This window comes from Nyctereutes procyonoides, unplaced genomic scaffold (assembly GCF_905146905.1).
Source record: "Nyctereutes procyonoides isolate TBG_1078 unplaced genomic scaffold, NYPRO_anot_genome, whole genome shotgun sequence".
Lineage (NCBI taxonomy): Eukaryota > Metazoa > Chordata > Mammalia > Carnivora > Canidae > Nyctereutes > Nyctereutes procyonoides.
In genome coordinates this window covers 57,012,812-57,024,079 of record NW_026575049.1, presented here as the reverse complement: position 1 = coordinate 57,024,079, position 11,268 = coordinate 57,012,812, and the positions used below count along the sequence as shown (strand labels likewise).

Genomic DNA, 11,268 nt, shown 5'->3' with positions numbered 1-11,268 from the left:
AGTCTTGAAAGATTTTGTTTATAAGAATTTGTCCATTTCCACTTTGTTACAAATTTTTGTAGTAGTTTCTTATAATCTTTTTTTAATTTCTGTGGCATTGGTTTTATTTCTTTTTTATTTACGATTTTATTTTGTCCTCTCTTTTCCTTGGTGAGTCTTGCTAAGGGTTTATCAATTTTGTTGATCTTTTCAAAGAGCAAAGAAAGTGTTTTTTTTCCTAGTTCTTATAAGTATAAAATTATGTTGTTTATTTGAGGTAGATTTATATCACTGTAAACCTCTCTTAGAACTGCTTCTGATGTGTCCCAAAGATTTTGGAATGTTGTATTTCCATTTTCATTTGTCTCAAGGTATTTTGTTATTTACTGTCATTTCTTTATTGACCTACTGGTTATTTAGTAGCATGTTGTTTAGCTTCCCCATGTTTTTTTTTCCAGTCTTTTTGTCTTATATTTGATTTCTAATTTCATACTGTTGTGCTTGGAAAACTTGCTCTATATGATTTCAGTCTTCTTAAATTTATTGAGACTTGTTTTTTAGCATAACATGTGACCTAATCCTGGAGAATGTTCCACACACTTGAAAAGAATGTGTATTTTTCTCTTTTGGATATTTGAAATTTGCTTTATATATTTAGGTCCTCCTATATTGGGTACATAGATATTTACAATTGTTACATCCTCTTATCATTATGTAATGCCCTTCTTTATCTGTTGTTACAATTGTCTTTATTTTAAATTGTTTTATCTAAGTATTGCTACCTCACTTAAAAAAAAAAAAAGTAAGCTTAGGATGCCTGGGTGGCTCAGTGGTTGAGCATCTGCCTTTGGCTCAGGTCATGATCCCGGGGTCCTGGGATTGATTCCTGCATTAGGCTTCCTGCAAAGAGTCTGCTTCTCCCTCTGCCTATGTCTCTGACTCTGTGTGTCTCTCATGAATAAATAAATAAAATCTTTAAAACAAAAAAAATAGGCTCCATGCCCAGTTAGGAACCCAATGCAGGGATTGAACTGACAGCACTGCAATTAAGAATTGAACTGAGATCAAGAATTGGATGCTTAACCCGAACAACCAGGGGCTCTTGTCTTTAGGTCTTTAGTGTGTTTCTTATAGGCAGAATTTAGATGGGTCTTTTTTTTTTTTTTATCCTTTCAGTCACCCTATGTCTTTTGATTAGAGCATTTAGTCCGTTTATATGTAATTATCAATAGGTATGTACTGATTGTCATTTTGTTCATTATTTGCTGGTTTTTGTAGTCCTGTGTTCCTTTCTTCTTGCTACCTTCCCTGGTGATTTGATGACTTTCTTTAGCATTATGCTTGGATTCCTTTCTTTGCTTTTTATGCATATATTATAGGTTTTTGCTTTGCAGTTACCATGAGGATCACATATAACATCCTATTATATAGCAGTCTATTTTAAGTTGGTGGTCATGTGATTTAAAGGCATTTTAAAGCAACTACATGCTTCCCACCACAACATTTTATATATATGACATCATATTTTATATCTTTTTATTTTGAATATCCCTTAATTAATGTAGATACAGTTGATTTTACTACTTTTGTTTTTTTAACCTTCATATTAGCTTTCTAAGTGATCGATCTACTGCCTTTACTGTATGTTTGCTCCTACCAGTGGACTTTTTTCTTTCATAATTTTCTTCCAGTTATAGTCTTCTTTTCTATTTAAAGAAATCCCTTTAGCACTTTTTATAAGGCTAGTGGAGTGGTGGTAAACTTCCTTAACTTTTATTTGTCTGGGAAACTCTTTATCTCTCCTTCAATTCTGAATGAGAAACTTGCTGGGTATTCTTGGTTGTGGGTTTTTCCCTTTTAGCACTTTGAATATACCATGCCACTCTTTTCTGGCCTGCAAAATTTTTGCTGAAAAACCAGCTGATAGTTTTATGGGTGTTTTTTTCTGTATGTAATTAGTTAGATTTTTCTTGCTGCTTTTAGGAATCTTTATTTTTGATTTTTGATATTTTTAATTATTATGTGTCTTGATGTGGACCTCTTTGGGTTTACCTTGTGTGGGGCTCTCTGTGCTTCCAGGACCCAGATATCTGTTTCCTTCCCCATGTTAGGGAAGTTTTCAGCTATTATTTCTTCAAGCAAGTTTTCTGCCCTATTCTCTCTTCTCATTCTGGGACCCTGCAATGTGAATGGTAGTACACTTGATGTTATCCCAGAGATCCCTTAACTTATCCTCATTTCTAAAAATTCTTTTCTCTTTGTGATAGTCAACTTGAATGATTTCTACTACTCTCTTTTAGATCACTGATCTTTCTTCTGCATCCTCTAATCTGTTGTTGATTCCCTCTAGTATATTTTTCATTTCAGTTATTGTATTCTTCAGCTCTGGATGGTTCTCTTTTATATTTTCTATCTCTCTGTTTAATATCTCACTGAATTCACATACTCTTCTTCCAGGTTTAGTGAATATCTTTATGACCATTGCTTTGAACTCTCTATTGGGTAGATTGCTTATCTTGGTTTCATTTAGCTTTTTTTTTTCCTCCTGAAGTTTGGTCTTGTTTTTTCATTTGGATAATTTTCTTGTGTTTCTTCATTTTGTTTGACTTGTATGTTTATTTCTATGAATCAGGTAGGTCAGCTATGTTTCCTGGTCTTGAAGGGAGTGGCCTTATATAGGAGTCTGATGGAGCCAGAAGCCCAATCCCCCCCAGTCACCAGAATGAAGCACTCCAGAGGTGTCTCTTATGTGGGCTGCATGAGCCCTCCTGTTGTGGTGGGGCCATCATTGCTGCAGGCACACAGGTGGGCAGAGTTGGCCTTGGCCTAGATGGCTTAGAGGCCCAGCTGTGGCTGCTGCAAGCATAATGGTGGGTGGTGTTAGCCCTTGGTGTGGTCTGGCTACAAGGCCAGGTAATTAATGGTGCTCTTCCTCCCTGGAGAAGGTGTCGCTTTTGAGGGGCACTGGTCCTTGCTGGGGCTTCCTGTTAGGTGTGACAGGATGGGAGCCTCCTTAGAGGGGCACCTGTGAGGTGGACATGTTGGGCAGGATGGGTCCATAGGGGAATGCCAGTGCAGGGTGAACAGCACTAGCAAGGTGGATGGGGAATGCTAGAATTGATGCCCACCAGTGTCTGGCAAGCAAGAATGAATGAGTGTAAAAAAAAAAGGTACCCGGGCAGCCTGGGTGGCTCAGTGGTTTAGCACCTGCCTTCTGCCCGGGGTGTGATCCTGGAGACCCGGGATCGAGTCCCACATTGGGCTCCCTGCATGGAGCCTGCTTCTCCCTCTGCCTGTGTTTCTGCCTCTCATTCTCTCTTGAATAAATAAATATTTTTTTAAAAAGAAAAGAAAGAAAAATGGTACCCATCAGTGCTTCCATTCCTATAGAAAGTTCCTACTCATCTCTGCCCTTCCAATGCATGTCCTGTAGTTGGTCAATCTTCATATATGGGCCAGGCACTTTTAAAACTGCTGCCTCTGTGCTGGATCTTGGAGCAAGTGAGATTGTGTGTGGGCCTTTTAAAAGTGGCATCTTGGTTTGTGTAGCTCTCCAGCTACCCCAGAGTTAAGCCCCACTGATGTTCAGAGCCAGATGTTATGGCGGCTATTCTTCCCAGTACAAACCCCAGGGCAGGGTGTGCCTGATGATCCTCGGGGAGGACCCCCACCTCTGTGATAGCCCTCTGGCTTGTGGGTTGTCATGCTAGGATGTGTCTCTGCCCCTCCTACTCTTCTCAGTGTGGCTTTGTTTTTTTATCTTCAGCTGTGAAAAAGCTGTTCTTCAGGTTTCTTCTCAGAGCAAGTTCTATATGAAGTTGTAGCCTTGGTATGTGCAAAGGAGGAGGTGGCGGCTCAGGGTCTTCCTCCTCTGCTATCTTCCCAACTGCCTTTATCTGATTGGAGCCTCTCTGCCATCCTGACTCTGGGAAATGCCCATAGAAGAACGGTTCTACTGCAGGGGACACTATCTGGTACCCTATTGTCCAGACACCATCACCTGTGGACTCATGGCCAGGGTCACCATCACAGCCACCATCACCCCCCTCTCAGCCAGCGAGGCCTCCCTGGTCTACAGAGACACCTCTATTCCCACTCCAACTTCAACCGCTTCAGCCACTATGTGGCTGCCGTGGACAAGGTGATGGGGAAATTCCTGTTGGGGCTGCAGTGAGTCATTCGCTGACAGACTTGGGCCAAGTACACGATGGCCAGTCTGTGGTCCAACTTCATGGAGTTGTGTGACCCTGACTTGAGCCCCAGCAACTGCACGAACTCTGTGCAGTTGGAGAAAGTGTGCAGGGGAAGCCTGGCTAGCTGACTGCCTTTCCACTGGGACACTCCCCCTTTGGGATGTACAGCATGCTGCTCCTGGAGCTCTGTGTGCAGGCCCAGCTCCGCTGGAAGTGGGCATGACTTCTGTGGCCCACAGAGCACTTCTTCCCGTTGGCCTTTGCACTCCATTGGCTTCCCCCGCACATCTGACCACAAGCACTGCTGGAGTGATGACCTCGCTGGCCCCCTGCAGGGGGCACTGGTGGCCGGCCTCACCATTTGCTTTCAAGTCTGGGCCATCGCAGGAGGAGGAGCTGGGAAGGGAAGCCTAAGCTGTCACTGACGCTGACCCTGCTGGAGGCTGACTGCAACCACTATGCTACCTGGGCTCCTCCTCCTGAGACAGGACCTGGTGGGACGACAGCTGAGTAGTAGTACAGTTAGAGTAGCTGGTTGCAATATTGTGATTTGGAGATATGGGGAGAGCGATGCACTCTTTTCCCTGGCCTCACTCTGTGTCTCTTCATCTTGCTGTTGATTCATATTTATTACATCTTAAATAAATTGGTAAGTGTAAAAAAAAAAAAAACAACAAACACCCCTAAATAACAACAAAACCCTATACTAAATTGTTTTGAATTCAGTGAAGGCTAGTTATACTGTTTTATTACTACATCAGTTATTATAGTAATAATAGCTATTTTCACAGAAGCTTACTAATATCATGCTTCTTAACTGAGAAGCTACCATGAGAAATCTCACTAATATTATTATAATTAATAATAGATTCTTTTGATGTTTTGAACACATTATAATAACATTGATTTTCAAAAACATAATTTTTTTCCTAATTGAAAAAGCAGTACTTGGGGCATCTGAGTGGCTCAATTGGCTGAGGGCCCGCTTTTGGTTCAGGTCATGATACTGGAATCCATGGATTGAGCCCCACGTGGGCTCATAGAGTCTGCTTCTCCCTCTGTCCCTCACCCCGGTTGTGCTCACTCTCTCAAATTCATAAAATCTTTTAAAAAGAAAAGAAAAAACAATACTTATTCATAAGAAATTCCAAGGAGTATAGAAATATATATGAAAAATCAATTAATTTCATCCCTAAAAATAGCTCCATTAAAAAAAAAAAACTATTTATTTATTTATTTATTTATGAGTGTGTGAGTGGGGGGAGGGGCAGAGGGAAAGAATCTCAAGCTGAGTCCTCCCTGAGATTATGACCTGAGCGGAAATTAAGAGTGAGTGGCTTAACTTCTTAACTGAAGGAGCTATAGATAGCCCCTATTAACAGCTTGGACTATCTTTCTTCAGATCTTTTTCTATGCATTTACCAACATATACAATAATTATTATTTTACTTAAACGTGATTCTACCATACATCCTGCTGTGAAATTTGCTTTTGTTCTTTTGATATCTAAAGATAACTGTCAATACTTAAACATCCACTTTATTTAGTGACAGGATAGTTTCTATTATATGAATCTACCATTATTTGTCTACACCCACCCACTTCCATTTGACAAATATATATGTTATACATATATACATATATATATATTTTAGTTATTATTTTCAAGGTTCCTTAAATGTCATCTTAATGACAAACAGCTACTTTAAAAAGTGCAATAAGACACAAAAAGAGAAAAAAAATTTAAAACAAGTGAGTCAATGTTTGTTTAAGCAATGATAGATCTTGGTGTATCCTGGGAATTTCTGGCCAGAGCTCTATAGACAATTGGCCCAGCTGATGCAATTATAATGCAACCATATGTCAGTGATGCAAGTGTGTAAAATTGCAAACAAATGTCTTTGTTTTAAGGAACTCATGGCATAACCACTTTAGAGACTGTTCATATTAGGGCTCTATCGGGTTCTCAAGTCTAGAGAGCTACCTAGAGGCCTTGTTGCGATCTCATGAACCAGCAAGGAAACAGCCCCCTGGGCTTCTGCTTCCCCTTCACTGTCTTTATTTTGACCGGTCAGTGGCAGCAGCCCTGGAGTCTTTAATCTCTCAAACCTAAAGCAAGAGTTGTATTGCAAATCGCTAAATGGATCAAGATTTAATATAGATGAGGTTCCAGACAGAACCAGTGTTAAGATTTATGTGATCTGTAACATGTCTTGAAGCTCTACAAGTCTGATTAAAAAAGGAGCTAGAGGGCTTTGGGGGGAAGGCCACCTCTAATAGCTCCCTGTGCTCAACTAGGAAAGACCAGGCAAACACGGCTTGGCAATGCCCCCCTCGCAAAACTAGAACTTAAATCCATGGCTGGGCTGCTCCCAGCCAGGCTTTTACCAATTTACCCCTTTCCAAATGAGTATAAAAAGCAAGAAGTATGCTGGTACTTGGGAATTTCATGAATGCCATTAGCTTTGTTGAATTTGGATTCCTTTATAGGAAATGTTCTAATATGTTCTAACCATTGCCTCATTTAGAGCTACACATTAATGGGACGAATGCTACAGATGGGACTTTAGAATAATTTTTAAAAATCAGTATGTCACTAGATATGAATAAAATGTAAGTCCGTATTACATCCCAGATGACCCACAGTATGTGCAGGCAGTAATGGCAAGGTTGCAAAGAAATTAGTAAGAAGAATATTAATAGCCAACTTTTACACAGCCTTCTGTGCCAGACTCTATTCTAGGCATTTTACATGAATTTCCTCATTTAAATCTCACAAGGATCTTATGAATTTAGGTGTGGTTCTTATTCATCTTTTATAGTTGAAGAAGCTAAAGCATGGAGAATTTGATAAACTGGCCCAGGTCACATACCCAATAAGGGTAGAGTGGTGATTCAAACCCAGGCAGTCTACCTCTGGAGTCTGCACAGTTAGCCACTAGTATGTCTGAGAAATTTAAAACTTCAAAGTCAAGATCAGATCAGCTGTGGTGCAGTGAGCACCCCCAGAGCCCTGATAAGGTCATGCAATTCCATCTCCCATGAAAAGGAGCCAGGTCTAGGGCAGGAAATGAACAAGTGAAACTGGAAACATCTTGTTATATAGACAGTTGAGGAAGCTATCAAAGACTACTAGGGTTGTTCCAAAAGAGCACAGGAGCCAACCTAATGAGGTTCCACTGGCCAAAGATGGGACTTTTTGAATATTAAGAGGCAGTAAGTTGAAACATTAAATATGTTTAAGTCTATGAGTTCATAATGATGCTCAAAGAATTGGTCACATTTAGAAGATAACTGGTAGGTAATTATTGATTTGAAAACCGGTAAATGAATTCTATTGTTTTTCTAACCTTTTGATGTGAATCAAATCCCTGAGTAACTGAGTAAAGCACGAGGTGAAGCTTCTCCTTATAGAAGTATTCCAGCTGCTAAATGTCAAAGGAGTGATGAAATTAGAGTATCACCTTTCTGTAACCCCTAAAGAACTAATGTGTCTAGACCTTGAACATCCCTGTTTATAAAACAAGAAAAAGACAACCAAACAATATTTACCCCTTCTTGGAAAAAGGAAGAACACACCAACACCCACAAAAAGTCCTACCCAAAAGTCCAAATTTCATAAAGATTCTCATTCTCTTAATTTCAGAGAAAGTATAGAGGACAGAGGAACATGTTACACTCTACCATGGGAATACAAACAGCAAAAAAACAGATTGTGGGAAACTCTACAGGACAAAGGACCTGATTTCTTCAATAAATTATTTATGAGAAACAAAGAGGGAAGGGGAAACCTATAGATTAAAAGAGACTCAAAAGGCATATCAACCAATAGCAATGTGTGGGCCTTATTTAAATATTAATATTTTTCCAGACTGTAAAGAAATTACATTTATGAAATTACATTTATGAGAGTTGGTAATTTGCCTAATGACTAAATATTTGATAATGTTCAAGAACTATTGGTTATATCTCCAGGTATAATGGTATGTGTGTGTGTGTGTGTGTGTGTGTGTGTGTGTATTTTAATTTATTTTAAAGTCTTCTCTTTTACTGATGACATAGTATGCTCTCTCTGGGATTTGCCTCCAGATAATATGCAATGAAGTTGGGGGTAGAGGTGAAACAGGATTGGCCATGAGTTGATAATTATTGAAGTAGGTTGAGTCATATAGGTTTATTAATGTTCTTTCTATCGTTGTATATGTTTGGAAAATTTAAATAAAATGTCTTTAAATGTAAGTAATTTTGGGGCTACTACACAAGGTACACACTATTTCTGATCAAAGAATACATGAGCAATTCAGCCCCAAATACATTACGTATGAAGATGAAACAAACCTTACACTCATGACTTTAATGTATGCCTTTCCTGGGCTATGCAATGGAAAAAAAGAGATTAATTTTAGTAGCTATTGTTAAATTAAAGTGTGAAAACCCTCAGCTAGAAATAGAAAAATAAAAACCAGATGGTACTGTTTCATGAAATATCACCAGCAATAATTTATAATAGTTTGGTAGCTATTGTTTGAAGAGATTCATTTACCATTGAAATGCTTGAATTTTAAATCCAAGTAGATGAATTACCCTTAAGTCTTCACCACAATATCACAAACCTTTGTTAGGGATCTACTCTGTGCTAGGTGCTGGGAATCCAGAACTGTTTCTGCCTCTCACAGGAGAAAAAGGAAAACAACACACCACTAATGAGAAATGGCTGGAGATACGACAGCGGGTAAAACGAGATATTGTAGCTCAGTATTGGGGTTGGTGCCACCTGGAGTGGTGAGAGTTGGAGACATAGCTCTTGAGGTTGTGTTAGGCAGAGAAAGGGACTGGGTGAAGGTCTCTCTTATGGAGGGCCAGTCCTGAGATGGAAGGGATGATTCCCTGGGAATCTTATTTTTCATGCTTTAACTGATATGCTAATGACTAAAATTCTCATCACCCTTGACCCCTCTCCTGAGCTGCAAATGCCTATGCTTCATTATGGATTTCACTGCAAATTCACTGTGTGCAAAAACCCTACTCATTACGTTTCCCCCAAACCTACTCTTTTTCTCCTGTGGTCACTATCTATGCAGGCATCCAAGATACAGACCTTCAAGACCTAGGGTACCTGTGTGCCCCTTCATGATCTGAGAGCCCACTTTCCAAAAATCTGCAGTCCCACCTCCTCCTCTGTCCACAGCTGTGGCCCAGGGACAAGCCTTGCCATCTCTCAGACAATAGCAGTGGCTTTTCCACCTCCAGTTCCTTCTCACTCCAATCTCTTTTCTACTCTGCTGTCAGAATAGCAGTGTTTCCAAGTTTCCCTCATAAGAAACACATGGAGTATTTATTAAATGCAGATATCCAGGCTTCTGCTGGACTTCTGATGCTGTGAGTCTAGGTTGGGGCCCGGGAATCTGTGTTTTCAACAAGGGCCCTGAGTTACTATTACCCTCAGGGAAGTTTGAAAAATGCTGTTGGACACACATCCCTGCTATATGTCCTTGTGAGACTTCCATATAGCACTGCTTTTTAAAAAACTTACTTTTTAAAGCTCTACACCCAACATGGGGCTTGAACTCATGGCCCTTAGGTCAAGAGTCACATGCTCTACCAACAGAACCAGCCAGCCACCCCCACATAGCAGTGTTTTAAAACACTTATTTAAATGTGATTTCTAGTAAGAAATATAGTTTATGTGGCAAAGAAGGACATACAAATATATGTGCAGTAACAAATGCAATGTCCACAAACCAACTTTTCCTCCTGTTTTATTTCACTTTAGAGTAATGATAGTCAGAGACTAACTAAGTCGACTGCAGGCCCACAGTTTAAAAACACTGTCCTGTGGGTTAAAATCCAAGTTCCTTAGCTTGTTTTGTCATATTCTAGTTCATAGTCATGTTTTGCAAATATTTCCATATTAAATTGCTTAATGGCCATGATTTATCCTGTGCATGATGTACACTCTGTTTAGACCTTCTCTCAGCTTCTCGTTCACTTGGTGAACTATTTTCTTTCTTCAAATCTTTGGTCAGATATCATGTCCCTTGTGTAATCTCCCCCTGAGTACCAGAGCCACCATGAAGGGCTTTGACCCAGATGCTCCCTTTGCAATTTACACATGGCCAAATTGGTATCTAGCACCTACTTCCATACCCTGAAGTTACCTGTCTGTAATGCTTGTCACTTGAACGTCACCACACTCCTTGACTATAAGGAGCCTTTTGTTAGCAGTTTCTAGAAAGGGCCAGAAAAGATTCAGGACCTAGAAAGATGACTGTTACATAATGGAAGTGTGGTAAACTGTAACCTGGTGGCCTGTGTGAAGGAACAAGCAGGGGTGTGACCCACGGAGTGCTAGTGTAGAGGTCAGGCAGGAGACAAAACAGGAAAGTCACTTGTGATCAGGTTGAGAAAAAGGCCTAAATGTAATGCTGGAAGACTCGGACTTTATCTTCCAGTGAAAGCAAAATTTTGTTCCTAAGTGGGGTTATTTGTCCAGAGCAAGGATATGAATGACGAGAGTTTTATTTTAGGAAGACAGCTTTGATAGTGTGGTGCTGGATGCTAAGAAGGAACTGAGAGCTTAGACTAGAGGCTGTTGGGATGATGCCAATGAGTAGGGTCTGGGGGAGACCCTGGAACCTGTATTAAGTGAGGCCCAGTGACTGGCAGGGTTCTAGGCATGAGAGAGTGAAGAATCAAAAATAACTTGGAAATCAGCCGAGGGATCAAGGTCCACATCAATAGTGATAAGTCATGTTAATACTATGTACCCTTGATATGGTGTGCTGAAAATGGTGCTTGGCCTCTCTGGTCCTTTTTCCAATAACCCATGGGTGCAGTCTCATCATGAGAAAAACATCGGATAAATCCCATTTGAGAGACACTCGACAAAATATCTGGCTACTAGTCCTCAAAACTGCCAAGGTTGTCAAAACCAAGGAATTCCTAAGAAATTACAACCAAGAAGAGCCTGAGAAGACATGATTAGGTGCAATGTGGTACCCTGGGTGGGATTGCAGAACAGAAAAAAAAAGACATTAGAAATTTGAATAAAGTGTTGACTTTAGTTACATGTCAACATTGGTCTATTAATTGCAGC

General features: G+C 40.1%; 1 pseudogene; it reads left to right on the top strand.

The window, feature by feature from the left end:
• The first annotated feature begins 3,962 nt into the window (after window positions 1-3,962).
• LOC129512188 (phospholipid phosphatase 2-like) lies at window positions 3,963-4,686 on the top strand (annotated as a pseudogene).
• Window positions 4,687-11,268: the final 6,582 nt, after the last annotated feature.